Source organism: Bactrocera dorsalis, chromosome 5, assembly GCF_023373825.1.
Source record: "Bactrocera dorsalis isolate Fly_Bdor chromosome 5, ASM2337382v1, whole genome shotgun sequence".
Classification (NCBI taxonomy): domain Eukaryota; kingdom Metazoa; phylum Arthropoda; class Insecta; order Diptera; family Tephritidae; genus Bactrocera; species Bactrocera dorsalis.
Genome location: NC_064307.1, coordinates 39273423 through 39291841, shown reverse-complemented (window position 1 = coordinate 39291841; position 18419 = coordinate 39273423). Strand labels below are relative to the sequence as shown.

Genomic DNA, 18419 nt, shown 5'->3' with positions numbered 1-18419 from the left:
GTTAAAACACCCACAAACCTTGGGAGAGGCTAGCCTTACTGACCACTAGATCTCTTGCGATCGATCAAGGTGGTGCCTCAGCGCTGGCCAAGCTCCTTCAAAACCCAGCTATCTAGTAGTAGAACATTAGAGGCTACGGGAGTAATAACCGGCACCCGTTCAACGGATAGCGGTTCTAGTGTGCTTTTTGCTTGTCACAAAGAGACTCACTTGTTGGAATGGACTTTAGTGCACCACACATGCGTCATTCTTTAAACGCTCTCGAGTTTCTTTGTAAGTGTGGTCTTTTCTAGAGCTCTTCATAAATACTCCATAGAATGGGCTTGACTATGGTGTCGTAGAATCAGAGAACCACTTTCGGTGAGAGATCCCACCTTTTGCCAATGCTCTATAGTAGTATAAGGCGATCAATGTTTTTTTTGCTCTCTCTTCCATGACAGCTTCCTATCCAATATGAGCGCTAGATATTTCATTCTATCCGCCGGTTGCAGACGGATGTCTCCCATTTACGGCAGCGGTCCGGTGGCACCGCATCTTTTTTCTTTTATCTTCTAGTAAATAAAACCATCTTGGTTTATTTAGATTGATGGTGAAACCACTTCCGACTGCCTAATTTGTTACGACAGCGGTGCCACCGGGATCTTTTATCTTCGAAACCATCTTGGTTTTATTTGGATTGATGGTGAAACCACTTCCGACTGCCCAATTTGTTACTACGCTGAGATAACCTTGCATCAACTCGTACACGGTACTCAGGAACTTTCCTTTTGCCATCAGTGCTACATCGTCGGAATAGACAATAACTCGGCGGCCACGAGTCAAGTTTTTTAAGCAGGTCGAGGATCCATAGAAAAGAACTCCACATTGTAGGCTTCCCGTACTCACATTTCGTCGAACGCGTGCGTTACCCTAAACAATTACGACTGTTTTCGGCAGGTAATTCTCCGAAAAAAACTGTTTAAAGTCATTTAGAAAGTCGGAAATCACGGTGATATAGGTATATAATAGAAATATTGACCCAATCATACCCATTACTGGCACAAAGACAGACAATTAACGCAGAAAAACTCTCTTTGAATTTCATAAATATATATTCACCCATATATACGGATTTTATAGTAGGCATTTGTGGGCTAGTGGAATTGTAGATCCGATTTTATCCATATTCGACCTAGGGCTAATTATTATCAGGAAAAGATTCCCTCAAAGTTTCATTAATATATCTCAAAGATTGATCGGTATAATGAGCTGAGTCTATTTAGGCATAACCGTCCGTCTGTATATACGCGGATCAGCCCCTTAGTTTTTGAGATATCGATTCGAAAAGTTTTCTCTCCAAGAAGCTGTTCAGACCACTATAGCAAATGGCGGCTGACCGATCAAAATCAAGAAAAGTATCCTTTTATGGGCTTTTATGCCATAGGAAATGCACCCGTGAAGGGTATATTGCGATGCAGCCGTAGATTTTCCCTTTTTAATAACTTTTTCTTCAAAACATTCGTATTTAATTTAACTAATCTCTTAGCAGATCCGGTGGGAGGAGAGGTAGTTTTCATAGTAAAGGGTGGGCCATCTAACGTTTTAAATTTGAATTATCTATATTTCGACATTGGAAACGTCAAATACCACTCGGAAACTGACATACTACATATATATTCAGTAAAAAGTCTAAAATTTACGAAATGAGTCGCTATTTACTAGAAGAAAACTGGAAAACAGTTCGCAGATTGGGCAGAAGATCGTTTGACCGAGGATGGTCAATTTTACCGAAAAATCATCTTTTCGGACGAGGCTCATTTCCACCTCGATGGTTACGTTAACAAGCAGAATTGTCGCATTTGGGGCACAGAAAACCCGCACGTAATCGTCGAGAAGCCAATGCACCCAGCACGAATCACTGTATGGTGCGGATTTTGGTCTGGTGGAATCATCGGCCCATATTTCTTCGAAAATGAAGAAGGAACCGCCGTAACCATCAATGGTGAGCGATATCGCGCAATGTTAACCGAATTTTTCTTCAAGCAAATTGAAGAGGAAGACTTGGACAACATTTGGTTCCAGCAGGACGGCGCTACGTGCCATACAGCAAACGCTACACTCAATCTTTTACACCCCATCTTCGAAAATCGCATAATCAGCAAAAGATGTGATGTGAATTGGCCTCCTAGAAGCTGCGATTTAACACCGTTGGACTATTTTCTGTGGGGACCTGTTAAAGGTAAATGTTACGCCAACCATCCAGAAACAATTGAAGATCTAAAGTACAAGATTCAAGCTGCTGTAGCTGCCATAAGGCCTGAAACCATTGAGAAAGTAGTTAAAGTTATATAGTATAGTTTTTTATTGACTTTTTAAATTTAAAATTTTATATGGCCCACCCGTTATATTTATCGTGTTCCAAACCAAAGTTTAGTGAATAAATCTACTATATTCAGTCCGTTATAGTGTTGTTGTTTTGCAATGTGGAAATAAGTAAAGTACGTTCTACACTTTCTTCATTCGCGTGTTCGCTTGCCAGGTATGTACATATGTCCAAATTCATTGAATTAAACATCCTCGATTCGTAGTCGCATATTATTTGTTGCTTCGAAATCATATGTGGCGAGTCTGAACTAATGCAGCAGCCGATGCAGTCTATAAAACATATAAAAGTATATAAATGTGAATTCCCATAGTGAATGTACTAATACATACATGCATTTATGTGCTCGTACATGAGTCTGGGCAGCCCATCAACTTTGTCCGCGCGTCGCATCGCTGCTCGCGTCGCACGCGTGTCAAAAGCGGCGCGCTTTGGATAATTGCCGATGCTGTTGCACCCTACAAAATACTATAAATACTTTACAGAATATTGCTTTATTGTTGTTGGACTTAAACGATTCACTTGCTTGGCGAAATTCGTTTTCTCCTTGCTGTGTGGTTACTTTTGTGCAAAAAAAAAAAAAAAAAAACAAGAAAAAACACGAGAGATAAATAAATGAAAACGGCAAGTTGCCACTAAAAATAAATATGCAAAGTGAATTGTATTAATAGCTGGGCATTATTTATTTAGAAATTTTCTCCCGATCACTCTCACTCCATTCTGGCGGCAACTAAATCTCGGCAGCATTGTTGATTGCTACTCGGACGACAGACGACGGACGACAGACGAATCGTCGACCGATAGTTAGTGTAGGGACTGAATGCGGACGAGTGGTTGAGCCAATGGGTAGCAGCTCAGCGGCCAGATAAATGAAAGCAAGGAAGTAAGCGGCGGGTAAGGTGAGCAAGCAGGCGACAACGTTCTTCTATTAGCGAACTTGCGTGTGTATGTACTTATGTATGTACGAACATGTACTTTATGTGTTCGTATGTATGTATGCATGCCATGTGTCCCCAAATTGCTTGGTCCAAATGCGTTCGTTACTGAAAGCACTATGGTTTGTGGCATGCAGGTTCTATTCAGCTTGAGACACATGCTCGCTATGTGCCGGTGTGTGTATGAATGACTGCGCGCAGTCGTGGCACGCATTCAGGCGCATCAGCCCTGTGGGACGCAGCGGAGAATTTCTCAATGGAGCAGCATTCAATAAACTCAAATGCATACATTTATACATATGTATGTGTGTTGTGTGTTGTGCTGGTGTGCTTTGCAGTGAATGAACGTGTGGCCGCACGCGTGTGCTTGTGTGTGTGTTGCTTTGGCCACTCTTAGTGTTATCGCCATCAAATGCATTTTGAATTAATTCAAGATTTATGCATTTATCATTTCTTTTGCAGCGCTTTTGAATCGGCTTTTTTGTCTTTGCCGCGTTGAAATACCGCAATAAAAGTTTGCCGCCGTGGTGGGCTGTGGAACTGGCGGCTCATTTCGTTTGCGCGAATTTCAAAGAAATACATTTCTATCTTTTTCTGGCATCGAATGGTTGTTTGCTTCTTTCTGTTGTTTTGTCTTCCGCTGTCATATGCTATTTCTTGTAACATGCAAATGTGTGTATGTATGTGTTTTAGCACTTGCACCTGCCATATTGCTGCGGCCACATATGGAGGCAGGTGCTATATTTATAATGAAAATCGCTTGAAACCCTTGCACATATCGCCATTTTAGTGGTATTTAAGAAGCTATAGACGATTTGTATTTATATGTTGCAGATCAGGATGACCAAAAAATATATTATTTCCGTATGTCTGTATGCGATAACTTGTCTACTTGTTAAAACCTGGGGCAGTGGGGTGTTTCCTAGTCACTCTGAGGAGTTTGGTGCTACAGATAAGAAAAAAATATTGATCGATATTTATTGATATCTAGAGGAAGAATCCAACCTGAAGTTTGAAAATCCTATATTAGTTAAATAGGGCGGTTGCGGAAGCCTTGGGATACCGGCCTTGGTTAGGTAGCTGTTCACAAGAAAGACGGTTTGATCCGGGGGGTTGTCGTGGCGCAACTTCCAATTGGCTGCGATGATCGCTAGACGAAATTATGTACGACTTCGAAGTTATGACTGCAACAGTGACGTGGTAGCCAAGTCGCGAGTGTGACGACTGTTTGTCTGGTGACAGGAGATATTTCGTCTTCCACTCGTTCACTATCAGACCAATTTGCTTCGCTACCTTATCCATTATGGAGAAAGCTAATGGTCAATGATATGAATATCATCGGCGTACGCCAGCAGCTGTACACTCTTATAGAAGTTCTGCAGCTCGAATGAGTAGCTCTAGTTTCGTAGTCATGCGAGTAGTTTCATTGTTCATTATTATGGCTAAGGACTTAGCTTCGTTATAAAGATAAGGGTTCGCCCTCTATATTTTAAAAATTACTTCGCACAAGTGATCGCCCTTGTTGGCTCGAATAGGTTCTAACCAGAGGACCAATTTTCGATACATTTTTGCAGGTTGGGCTGCATGTCAGCAATAATGCGCTCAATTTCCTCTTCTAAGGCGTCAATCGTCTCGAGTTTATCTGTGTAGACAAGCGACTTCGCATAACCCTATAAAAATTAATTTAGCGGAAGTAAATCGTACCGTTTTAGAGATCACGCCATAGGCCTATTTCGCGAGATCTGCTCTCCAAAATCAATTGTTTTGTTGACTGTGTAGAATGTAGGCCCATCTTGTTGGAATCTAAGGTGATCCACATCAAAATCCTCCATTTCTGGCACGAAAAAGTGCTTAATCATGGCTGTATAGCGATACCCAATGACTGTAACTTTACAACCGACTTCAGTTTTGAAAAAATATGAATCAATGATTCTTTCTGTTCATAGAGCACACCAAACATTGACTCCTGGAGGGTATAATGGCGTTTCAACAATGTCTTGTACATTATTATCACCAAAAACGCCACAATTTTTTTAATAACGAACTCATTCAACCAAAAGAGAGTTCATCGCTGAACAAAGCTTTTATGTGAACTTTGGCATCGGTGGCTATCTCGTTTTGGGCCCCTTTACGTTCGTTCGACTTCAATTCTTGTCCGAGTTTACCAAGACCTCTCCGCTAAATGTTCCATAAGGTGGATGAGCACAGTTTCACTTGTTAAGCGCGACGGTGGATGAACTCATTCGGGCTTTTACCGATACTCTGCGCTATAGCAGCAGTAATATCTTTGGTACGCACTGTACGGTTTTAACAATTCTAAACGTCATTCCGGAGTAAGTCTGTTCATTATGAAACGGCAAAAACTGAAAAAGTTCTGTCTCATTGAAAACCACATGTCTAAAAAACACCAGCTATACTCTGAAGTGACAGAATTATATAGAATTTAAAATTGTGATATATTGGATACACTTTGGTGAGCAGATAATTTCATGTCTTGGGCCCGTCGATTGTCGACCAAGATCGTGTGATACCACACCCTTAGACTTTTTCTTGTGGAGATATTGTATGTAAAGTCTAAAGTATATGCGGACAATCCCGCTTCGTTTTAGGCTTTTTGAGAAAAACATCACTCGTGTCATTCGCCAAAAACTTTAAAGATGAGTAACTGAAAGCATTACTCAATGAGGTTTGTTGTCAAATACAAAATAAAGCCCGTCGAATCTTCTGAATTCAATCAATCAGCCAATTTAAAACGTCTATAAGAAGCCGGATGTATTGAGGAGCAAGAAGAACTTGAAGCCAATGGACGTGGAAAATGATTTTTATGTCAGAAAGGCTCCTTCAACGCTACTAAAGAAAGTCGCTTTTGCATTGGATTGCTATTGGCGACGGATAATTGATTCGGCCTCCTGTTGTAATGTCGGTTAAAAATAATTTTAAAATTTTGCCTCACCAGTCTTATATCACAGACTTTGCCTCTTCTGAATACCATTTACTCCGGTCGTTGCTGAACTCCCTCACTGTCAAACGGTTTACATCAGAACAGAGTATCAAAAATTGGCTTGATTTATTCTAGGCCGCCAAGCCTGCGCAACATTCAAATTTTGAAAAACCACACGAATATAGTTAGAGGCCCAGTATGAAATTCAAAACCCTACTTTTTTGCTAGAGAAATATCTATTCCCCTATCTCGAGAGCGTAGAAATCAATAGCCAGACGTTAGGCAATTAAATATACATACATGTCTACACAACTATATCGATTCATTTGTTCAAATTGAAACTCGTTATTCTACGGTTCAAGGCATTCGCAAAAGTATCTCCAACAAATGGCGAAACAGATTTACAACGCTACTTGCATACTTTACAACAATTGCATATTAAACGAAGGTTTTTTCATGGGCCTGTAAAGCAAATGCAAATTTTCCCTCTGATGCTTGCCGAGCAAAGTTTCCCAAAGTTACTCCGCGTAATAAGCCTGTACATGCATATGTATGTATATGTATCGACACATAAAATCGTGTACTAATATTTCTTTTTGTGCTGACAATAAAGATTCACCCCACCGCATCTCACCACCCCGTCAAGCGAGAGATGCCATCAAAGCGAAATAGTTGAGCAGCCAAGCAGGCAGATAGTCGGTGGCAATCAGAGCTATTTACAATGCAACAACAACTGAAGCAATTGTATACGCACAGATAGTTGCAATAATGATTAGAGTAATGAAATAGTATAATGATGCAGAACTAACGGTTTTCTGAATGGGTTGTGGATTTGCAAATTGTGGAAACCTAAAGAAAAACGGAAGGTAAATATTACGTTGAAAAAATAAGAAAGTAAGTGAACACACTTGTACTGGAGATATATGCATATGGCTGTCCAACTGTCCGTCTGCCTGTATATAGCCGCACTAGTCCCTCAGGTTTTGGAAAATCCATCTGAAATTTTGCGCACGTCTATTAAAGCATATAGCTGTCATACAAACTATACGATCAGAATGAAGTGTTTGTCTGGAAAGCTTTTTTATTTTACGAGATATCTCCAAGAAATTTTGGCATTGATTATTGCCTATGGTAATGGAATGGTAATATATCCTCGGTGCAGTCGAAGTTAAATATTTTCATGATTTTTATGAGTTCGATGCCTGAAATTGAAGATCGTGATCTCGGCGACTGTTGATTTCAACAAGACGGTCTATGCGAACAATCCCACTTCGATTAAGACGAAATATCACGCGAGTTATTCGTCAGTTACCAGCTGAACGAGTCATTGAAAATTGGAAACTACGGATAGACCATCTGAGGCGTAGCCGCGGTCAACATTTGAATGAGATAATCTTCTAAAAATTAAATGATAATAAACATTCGCCATTAAATTTGAAATTTCTGAGTTTTTTTTTATGTTGGCAACATCGAACCCTTTACGAGGTATGACAATTAAGTAATGAGACTGATTCCATAAAAACCGTTTATTTGAGAATTATTCTACAACTCTGCCATCCCCTTCAAAGTAGTCCCCTTGGGCAGCTATACAGCGATTCCAGCGCGTTTTCCATGCTTCGTAACATTTCTGGAAAGCTTCGACTGGGATGTCCGCGAGTACCCTCGTCACGGCCGCCTGGATGTCCGTAATCGACTCAAAATGGGTTCCTTTGACCACCGATTTTGTTTTAGGAAACAAAAAAAGTCACAGGGTGACATGTCGGGCGAATAAGGCGGCTGTTGCAACACGGCGATCCCTTTAGAGGTCAAATACTGGGACACGCTGAGGGCGGTGTGGCACGGCGCGTTGTCGTGATGAAGGATCCAGTTACGAGCGATGTCTGGGCGCACCCTGTTGACTCGTTTTCGCAATCTTTCGAGTACTTGGCAATAGTAGACTTGATTCACAGTTTTCCCCGGTGGAACGAATTCTTTGTGGACGATTCCACGGCTATCAAAAAAGGCAATAATCATCGTTTTCACCTTCGACTTGCTCATGCGAGCTTTTTTCGGGCGGGGGGCGCGCGGAGACAACCATTGTGAGCCTGGGCACGACTAAGAGCACTATCACCATACACTCTTACAATTTTAGCGTACGTTTCCGAAGCTGTTTCGCCCAATCTGGCGCAAAATTTTATCGCGACGCGTTGCTCTTGATTTCGTTTTTCCATTTTCGCGACGAGCACTACAAACACACGTCTACTCAACTTGACGCGGCAGGCGAACTAAACAAGCTAGAGCGATGGTACATATATCAATAAAGAGAGGAGGGATACCGGAAAAAGAGAAAGGGAACAGGTTTACCACAAGCGCGGCAATAAAATTAGTCTCATTACTTAATTGTCAAACTTCGTATATTCCGACGCTTAAAAAACCTTGTGGTTCCGACAAATGAGCGGCATCTTGGGGAGAAAAGGACTTGTGCAATTTTCAAATCGATATCTCAAATTCTAGTCAAATTGACTCGGCTTGTCACGCTAATTATTTCTATATTTGTACTCGGGTCTCTGACGTTTCCTTTTTGGTGTTGCAACTTCGTGTTAGTGTTTGTTAATAATTTTGGTTCAGTAAACTGAAGTTCGGGCTTACAAAATTTAAACATCATCGAAATCTTCCAGCATTTCAGGTCGAATACTCTCAGAGCTGGAGTGTTTTCATACATTCGGACGACATGATATAGCCAGCGTAGCCGCTGTCTGTTAATTCCCCGAACTATTTCAATGGCGTCGTAGATCTCGTACAGCTCATCGTTCCATAAATGTTCCGCAGAACCGTTCTCTGGAAATCTCGTAAAGCCGACTTATCAGATGTTGTCATCGACCATGCCGCTGTTCCATATAGCAAGACGGGGATGAAGAGTGACTTGTAGAGTTTGTCGAGAGAGGACTTTACTTCTCAATTGCCTACTGAGTCCGAAGTAGCACCTGTTGGCAAGAGTTATTCTGCGTTGGATTTCGAGGCTGTCATTGTTGTTGGTGTTAATGCTAATTTATTTATCTATCTATTAGTCTATTATTTTGAACGTTGCTTTATCTGGGTTCCAACTCACGATTCACGATTAAACACACTGTAAATAGTAAAATAAATGGCAAACTGTTCTTATTGATTCCTATGAAGTCATAGTAATACTCATCCGCGTTGAACACACAACTTATTTGCTGCAAGTCGCTTCATCGCTGTTAATTTGCTGAAGTGCGATAAATTCCAAACGCTATGCCATAGTGGCCCTCTTTCAATTGCACCACAATCTTTGGACAAAACCTTTTTCACCGGCCTACATACATACATACATACATTTGCACTTAACTAGACGCTGTGCCTCTTCTATCAATGCTATCATCGCTTTGACGTGTTGTTGTTGCCGTTTTTGTCGTCATTGCGTTGCTGCAACAAAGCGCTGGCAATAATTTAATAGTGTGGCATGCAAATTTTTGGCGTTTTCCGAGTGTGCAACAACAGCGCTTAGCGCTAAGAGGCAATACGCCTGAGACGATGCAGCGGCATGCAACAATAATGCAAGTGAAGTGTGTCGAAGTGTGGAGAGTGTGCGAAGAGTGGGGGGTGTAGAGTTGACAGCTTTGGAGAGTGTACAAACCTAATTGGAATACGTACACAATTTTATAGAAGTAGCAATAAAAAGAATTACATTATCAATATGTACAGTGTGTTTAAAAAATAATGTTTACGTGTTCCAAGGTGTCGGTGCCGTTTATTGGGAAAAATGTTGTAGTTATAGAAAATACTTTGAATTTGTTATGAGTGACGTTTATTCAATTCAAAATTGATAATTAAGTCCTCTCTCGACGAATAAAGACCAAACTCTACAAGTCGCTCATCATCCCCGTCCTATCATATGGTGCAGAGGCATGGACCATGCAACACGTTAAGAGTTTTCGAGAGAAAGGTTCTGCGGAAGATTTATGGCCCTTTACGCATTGGCAACGGGCGAATTCCGCTGTCGATGGAACGCTGTACGAGTTATATGACGCCATTGGCATAATTCAGCAAACTAAGACACAGCGGCTACGCTGGATGAAAACACTTCAATTCTGATAGTATTCGATCCAATATTACATGGGGGAAGCAGAGAAAGAGGAAGACCTGCACTTCGCTGGAAAGACCATGTGGAGAAGGACCTGGCTACACTTAAAATTTCCAATTGGTGCCAAACAGCGAAAGGGAAAAACAACTGGAGCGCTGTTGTAAACTCGACTATAAACGCGTAAGCGGTGTTTACGCCAATAAGGAAGAATAAGACTTTTATTCTATATTTGTTCCAATATCCCGCGTTTTTTATTAAAGCTTGACATATTTGATGACAACTTGCAACTAAATTTTCCGCATATTCCACAGGAAAGGATCTTGAGATTTGTTATAGTAAACGAATGGAATCTTTGGTAGACGTTAAATGTTTACTTGATATTTTGCCTTTCATTAAAGCTCAAATATTTTCTATTATTGGCGTATGGTGACTGTTATGGCAAGACACAATATGTTTTTCTTGTTTTCATTGAATACAGAGTCTGCTCCTTTGTTTAGGATTATTGCTTTTTATGATTCTAAAGGCGTTCAGAATTTCTGTGAAGCACCTCAAAACTAAAAGCCCAAGCGACACGTCAAAAAACATGCACGTTTTAGGGATGCTTTACACTTCTTTGTCTTCTTTGCGACAGAATTGTAATGGCGAAGTGAGGCGGTTTACGTGCACTACGAAAGGTCAAGGAGAGACGAGGCTGTCGATTGATGGGCTATGCAGGTGATGTTGCTCTTAAGGTTGAAGAAAAATTCCTGGATACCGTTATATATTTACGAATAGGTATAAAATATTGGATATACCGCTTACCTCATTGGAGGGCTCTTGACTTCACCCTGTCTAAAAGGTGAATATTGCAGCCTCATCCTTGACAGAAAGCTATCCTGGAAGCCCAATGTTAAGGAGAGGATCAGGAAGGAATTGATTGCCTTATATAGTTGTAAAGTAGCCATTTGGGAAGCAGTGCGATCTCTCTTCATGAGTTTTCCTTTGGCTATACGAAACCGTAGTTAAGTCAACACTTCTATGGTGTATTTATCTGGTGGAGGGCGCTCGACAAAGCCATACTCGCTATAGTGCTATAGCATGTTCAACGATCGGTTCTAGTAGACATCAGTGGTACTCTACGCACAACACCAACGATTGTACTTAATGCCATTCTACATATAACATCCATGGACATAGCCGGCAAATGCATCCCTGCGAAGGTTGCTATCAGACTCGGGGAAACTGGAGACAGAGATATTTTTCGAAATCTTCTTTCACTTCGACTTGAGCCACTGCGCCGCGAAACGTACTCCTTGCTCCAGAAGAGGTGCAGCGGATGAATCGAAGGAGGAGACTTTTGTCGAAGCTCTCGATCAACTTTCGTTAGACACTGCCTGACAATTCTAATGTCTTTCAAGTGGAAATGGCAGTTCTCAAAGTAACAGCAGATGTACTTCTCCGAAATGCGTTGTCTTTTAGAGAAGTGTGCTCCTATTATGGTTAATGTTTTTGCTGTATTTGATGTCAGCTCTCTGACGTCTGTCCCGTATTATATTAAGGGATATAAGATATCTAATTCCTTTTTAAACAAAATTGTTTAACTTCGCTTAGACTGAGAAGTGGTTCGTTCTCAAAAAGGAGAATAATAGCTATTTATGTCCTCACTTTTAATTGTAATGTTATCTTCTCTATTCCTGGCTTGTATTCTACGTTTTCAGTAGATACCGCTTACGCGGTTATAGCCGAGTTTACAACAGCGCGCCAGTCGTTCTTTCTTTTCGCTGATCGGCGCTAATTAGTGGTTCCAAATGTAGCTAGGTCATTATCCACCTGGTCTTTCATACGGAGTAGAGGTTTTCCTCTTCTTCTGCTTCCTCCTGGAGATTTTCACCCATTCGGACGACATGACTTAGCCAGCGTAGCAGCTATCTCCTTAATCGCTAATCTATCCCAATATCGTTGTATATCTCGTACCACATACATATGTACCACTCCACTTTGCGGTTTTTTAATAGTCCATTTGGTACCTTAAGATTCATCAGCACTGACGTGACATGTTAAGAAGTTCAAAAATTGAACAAAATTTGTAAAATAATCAAAACAGTTTTCCTTGAATGGAATGCGCAAAGCAAAACCTTTATTTTTGAACCCACTGTATGTAATATGTACATATGCAGTGAAAAAGTTCAGTACAAATACTAGTTTCCTAGAGTGCATAGTCGAAGCTTTCCGCACGATTAAATCTAGTCAGCGTCTACGGCGACAGCGAATAATAAGTTAGAGGCGAAGGGAAAAAGTGAAAAAGCAAAAACTTTGGAACTCGGACCAGCAAACCGTTCATAAGTATATTCAAACATTTAATATCTTCGCGCTGTCATGGATACGACAAGCAGTAGAAACGCAGTTGAAGCCTAACGGCCAAGGAACTCTAACTGCGCTCCAGTCACCTGCACCTAGTGCCACCCACCCACGACTGCACTCATGCTCTGCACCAATTTTGTCGACTCTTTTCATGCCTACTACTCGCTTCCAACTCTACATCGCTTCTTTCGTAACTGCCATAAATAAATATCTTCGCCCCGTTTTTCCTTGGCTTGACTCTCATTGCGTAGACGGCCGTGTGTTGCTCTGCGTCGTAAGCTGAGGCAACAGTAGGGCATACTTGATATCAGCGCCACTGTCATCGCAATGACCATAAAGTATGATGAAGCGGAAGACACCGGTGGCGGGGGTGGGAGTGACCGGGTCCTAAATTATGAAATTATACGAGCGAATTGAAAATGCGGCGTGATGCTTCTTCGCCTTTGACTCTATTTATCTGTTGCAACCCTTTCGTGTTGTTGTGTGTGCCCCATTGAAACTATAGCATTAGGTCTCAAAAGCAGCCTAACCAGTAGAATCCGATGTAAAGTATAATAAACTAAGATGAATATGTGCCACAACAACAGCACAGATGACAATGATTATTGTGGGGTGACGGTTAGGGATCTTGGGGGAAACGATGTCGTCTCATGACCGACTACTGTTAGTTGAATTCTTTGCTCTGCCGCTGCACTGGCATTACATATTATAAGTTTTTGTTTGTTGCGTGTAGTTTCTTTTTTGCCGCAACTCGTTTTGTGTGCAGATCTCTTTTCGTATTGTTGTTATTATTTTCTATTTGAAAACATTGTTGCTGCTTTTTTTTTTGTTGCTATTGTTATAACCGTTGCAGTTGCTGCTTTTCCTATTTCTACAGCTCTTGTTGTTCCGTTGTTGCCGCCGCGTTGTAGTTGGTTTTGAGTTGTAGTGCTCCTCATATAATTTGTCATGTGAAAAATTAGTAGAGTTGCCAACGAATCTACGAAGCGGCAAAAATGCATGCTTTAACAAGTATGTACTTTGTATTTTGAGCGGCACAGTGTGTAAGTTTCAACTTAGTACACAGTTGTCGCCACAATTTTTATACGCTGAACATGAAATAATAAGTATCCAACGGTGTTCCTAAAAACCAAAAGGGTTCGTCGGATGAAAATTAGTCAGTATAGCTTATAATTTCCATTTCGAGGTTCTCTAATTTTTTAAGGAAAAAAACGGAAACTTCAAATTTAGTGGGGAATGTTTATTATCATTTGAAAGAACGCTCTCAGATTGTTCATCCGCTGAGTCCAAATTTCGGTGACTCGTGCGAGCGTTTCGACTGGTAACTGGCATGCAATATGCTTTGCTCCAAGGCCTGAATTGAAGCTGGATTGTCCGCATAGACTTTAGACTTTAAATATCAAAACCAAAATGTGAAATTATCTGCTCGCCAAAGCGTTCTCTCAATAAATCCATTGACTTATGAGATGTGTGGGAAGTCTTGTTGAAAACCAAATATCGCTGTATCGGCATCATTTTTGAAGATTCGCTGATTCCATTCGTCCACATACCATACCAACCCCTTGTTTTTCTATATGAAATGACAGCTCTTGAATCTCTTCAGGATGATCTTCGTCCCAAATGCGGCAATTTCGCTTGTTTAATTACCCATAAAATCAGAAATGGGCTTCATCGCTGAACAAAATTTGGTTCGAAAACGTATGATCTTCTTGGAACATTATCAAGAGCCCATAGAGCGAAGCGATGTCGCATTATTTTGTACGTTTTCAGTTTAAGATCTCGACGTAAAATGCACCATGTCGTTCCATACACCAGTCTGAGATGCTGGCAACGGCGACGAATCGACTCCCCATGGTCTTCGTGCACACTCTCAGCTACCACTGCTATATTTTCTTCACCGCGTGCTGAACGTGGTCCATTCGGTCGAATATTATTCCACAATGAATGCTGGGTCTTAAGATAGGTGACGGTGTTTGCGAATAGTACGCTCAGTAGGCCGATTATGTCGACCATATGTAAGATGAGTGAAGCGCGCGAAATACGTTCTTTGTCACGACTCTCGCGAGATACATATGTATGTCAAAAAAGACTATTGACGAAAGTGCCTCTCGTGTTATCACTCGTTATGTAACTGCCATATCATGAATGATCGGAATCAAGTCCTAGTAAGGAATCTTTTGTACTATATTTGTTTCATTCAAATTTATAAAAATAACACACTTTCATTCGCCAATCCATTGAAAGGTGGCGAATCGAACATGCTATACCAGATGGTAAAATTGTATGGCAACATTGCAGTTTGTCAAATATAGGGAGAATTTTATTCGCGAAAAATCTCGGGTTTTCTTCAAAGAGTTTCAAAAACTGGAACATTGAAGAGATATTTTAATTCACCGATAGTAAAATTTCTTTGGAGTTGTGAAGTAATCATATGACTTGCCCACTGTCAACCGTAATCGTAGACCTTGCAGTTTTGGCTGCGTCACGAAGGTGTGTGCTGATACGGCATGCGTATGGCACACAATAATTCTGATCTTAAAACTAATCTCAATAGCACAACCCCCTTAACCAGGTTGTCACATTGCAGCCAGACCGAGTGGGCAGCTCGGCACGCGGCAGGCCGAAAGGCGAACAGACATGCACCCGGGCTGGCAGACTGCTTAGTAATCGTCGTCTAAACAAGAGTAGCGCAACACTCCTTTAACCCCTTTATTTAGGCTGCCCCTCAGACTCTTTTCGGCCTTGTCACACCATTGGGGAGCTTTCGGCGGCCACGTGCGTCAACAACCTCAGTCGCCAAACACTTTTCACACAAACTCACAAATACCCAGCGAATTTACTTGTGCATTTGTATGTATGTATGCCTCTCTCTCTCTTTGTTACAATAGTTGCTGTCATTGCAGTAAATAGTTGCTGCCCGCGTTCTGTTGCCTACGTCATTTGTTGCTTACTGCCTGCCACTGACTTTTCGTTTTATATTCGTATTGTTGCTGCATTTGTTATTGCTGTACTTCGTCACACTGGTTGTAGCGGTTGTTGCAGTTGTACAGCTCTCTATAGTAAAAGTAGTCTGCAGTCTTCAGTCCCTGACAGCTGGCAGAGACAACCAATTCCTTTCGGAGCAGTACCAGTCCGCGTTTGGACACTTAAACGTGTTACGAATCGCAAGCAAAAAGACATACTCGTATATACTTGTACAGAGTCGCATGAAAGTGTGCTATCGGTATATTATGGTGTGGGGGTGGTGTTGGCTTTCGGGTCTCAACTGTTTTATTTTCTGCAGTCATTTTTTGTTGACTTGAAATAGGAGCATAGTGTAGCTCTTACGAGGCGTTAACAATTGTTACTGCGTGGTTTATGGCTAACAATGCACGGATATGTACGGCATAAGTATGGAAAATCATGTGAATAGAAAGTCTGAGTCGGCTTTTGAATGCCTGGCTGATGGATAGGCCGGCGAGTTGGGACGGATGAAAAGACTTAGAGACAGATTAAGACCAAAGAGCTGGCAAGAGGAAAGCCAACTGGCAGAAAATTATGAATACGATGGGTTTTAAAGTAGAGATAATAATGCTTACAAAACCTTAGAGCTTAAAGCGTAGTAAGAAACATATAAATTTTTTTAAATGACAGAGACAGAGCCAGATGGCCGAGCTCTTAGTACGGTGCAGGATGTATTTTACACAGTCATGTAGACGCCTCCGGCCAGGCACCCAAACAGATCTAATCATAAATCAGGCTGATCTCCGAAGCAGTCGACTTTTACTTTTATGGCAACCATGTCCGTTTGGACGACACTGAAGTGGTCTGGAAGCCCAAAACTGGAGCTAATGTAAAGTTCCTGACAATGTACTACTCTCGACTCTCCCCGCAAGCTTTAATCCATCAGTTAAATACACCGATTCCTCTCCTCCAGAAATTCCTTCCTTCCATACCTCCCTCCAAGGTATGAGAGCAGAGTGACGACAGCCATGGCTAAGCGATATGATAGTTAAAGTATTTTGAAATCAAACGAATTCCAGTAGGACACGGCTCGCAATTGTAATAGTATCCAGACCTCCTGAGTCTGAAGGCAGATTTCGTGGTCATACACCTTGCGGCTTTGCGGCTACTTCCACTGCCATAGTTAGTATTGTTCATAGCGGACGAAAATTCCGTAGAGCATTACAGGTTTAATTATGCTTTCATGGAGCCAAAGAACTATCTTTGGTGGAAGTCCTCACCATTTGCCAATGGATTCCCTGCAGCAATAAAGGGTAACGGATGTTTTTTCCTCGATGTTGGGCTTTCACGGTACTTAGGTTCCTAACACCCTCAGCAAGTCGAAGTCGCGTTCCGTCCATTGGTGATAGATGCGGCTCCGGTATTCTGTTGCAATACAGGGTAACCGACGCCTTCCTTGCTCTTTCCTCGATGTTGGGTTTCCATGTACAGAGGTATTTAACTCTCTCAACAAGTCGTTCCGCCCATTAATGGTAGATGCAGCTCCGATACTTCCTTGTGAATAAAACCGGTTCGGTTTGGTTCGAATGTGTAAGATACCTGTTAGTTAGTTCGTACGCCGCCATCAGCTCTCAACCTCGGTAGCTACCTCGACCGCGTAGGCAGCCAACTTCTTCAAGTTTTTAGAAGATCATTGACAACCATGACCCAGAGAAGTGGTGCGAGAACTTCCACTTATGGGATGCTTCTACTCAAGTTCCGTTGTACAAAGGTACAATCTCCGAATGAATTATTTGGTTTGGATACTATAGTCACTTACATGCTATAAAATGAGAACAATCAAAATCAAGTTTTTGTTTTAAAACTTCTTTATATGTGAAGGGTATTCTAGCTTCGGTGCACCGAATTTAACTCATTTTCTTGCCAGGAACGGAGTCACACTTTCTCCACAGCAGTATTTTTCTAATATGTGTCTTATAAGATTTATGTTGGGGTTTCCTCAGTAATGAACCGTTAGCACAGTCGCATTTGGTTCTAAGGCAAAAATCTTCAGTTTTTGTTACATTGTCATGATTCGGTGTTGGGAATACAATATAATGAAATGGCAAACTAAATTAATGAAATCTAAATTTAGAGGAAACATCTTAGTGCTGAAGGTTTCAAACTTTCCTTACAACAGTTTGCTTTTCTCTAAGTTTCTTCATCGGCCTGCTCACTCCCTTGAAAGGTGGCGGCGTGCAGGCGTCGCGCAATGAAACGAAAGAAAGAACGACTATCCGATTAACACACGAATAGAAGGGAATAGAAGACATAGAACAATGCGCTCAAACTACATATCAAGAAAATAAACACACAAAATAATACTAAACTAACATATGCATTTTATTATTTACATCAAAGTCAAGTAAACAGTGAACGTGAGCGCTTACAAATATGTATGTACATTGATATAGGTGTACGTATTTTAATCGCATATATATCTACTCGTATTTGTCGTCATAATACTTGCCTTTGCTGCTTTTCCAACAGTTGGCTTTCAGGCATATGTAGGTTTCGCGCGACGCCCGACGCGCGGCGCCCGACAATGGCGAGTGGAGGTGGATGGATTGCGATTATTCCGTAATATGAGAAACTTCTCCATTATACACATCTTCAAATGTGACAAATGTCAACAATGCATTCACATACAATTTAAGCGCCGATTCTCATGAAAATTTGTGGAATGATGAAGGCGCAGTCGGGGGTCATGTGGACTTGGATGGTTGCAGGTTGCAGGTTGCATGTGCAATTGCATGCATAAGCATGTGCGTATAGGAA

At 41.3% G+C, this 18419-nt stretch overlaps 1 protein-coding gene across 6 annotated transcripts in view; it reads left to right on the top strand.

The window, feature by feature from the left end:
• Positions 1–18419, top strand: part of LOC105225304 (RNA-binding protein Musashi homolog Rbp6) — a 467402-nt gene that overhangs the window by 5640 nt on the left and 443343 nt on the right. The gene's annotated exons all lie outside the window — the stretch shown is intronic.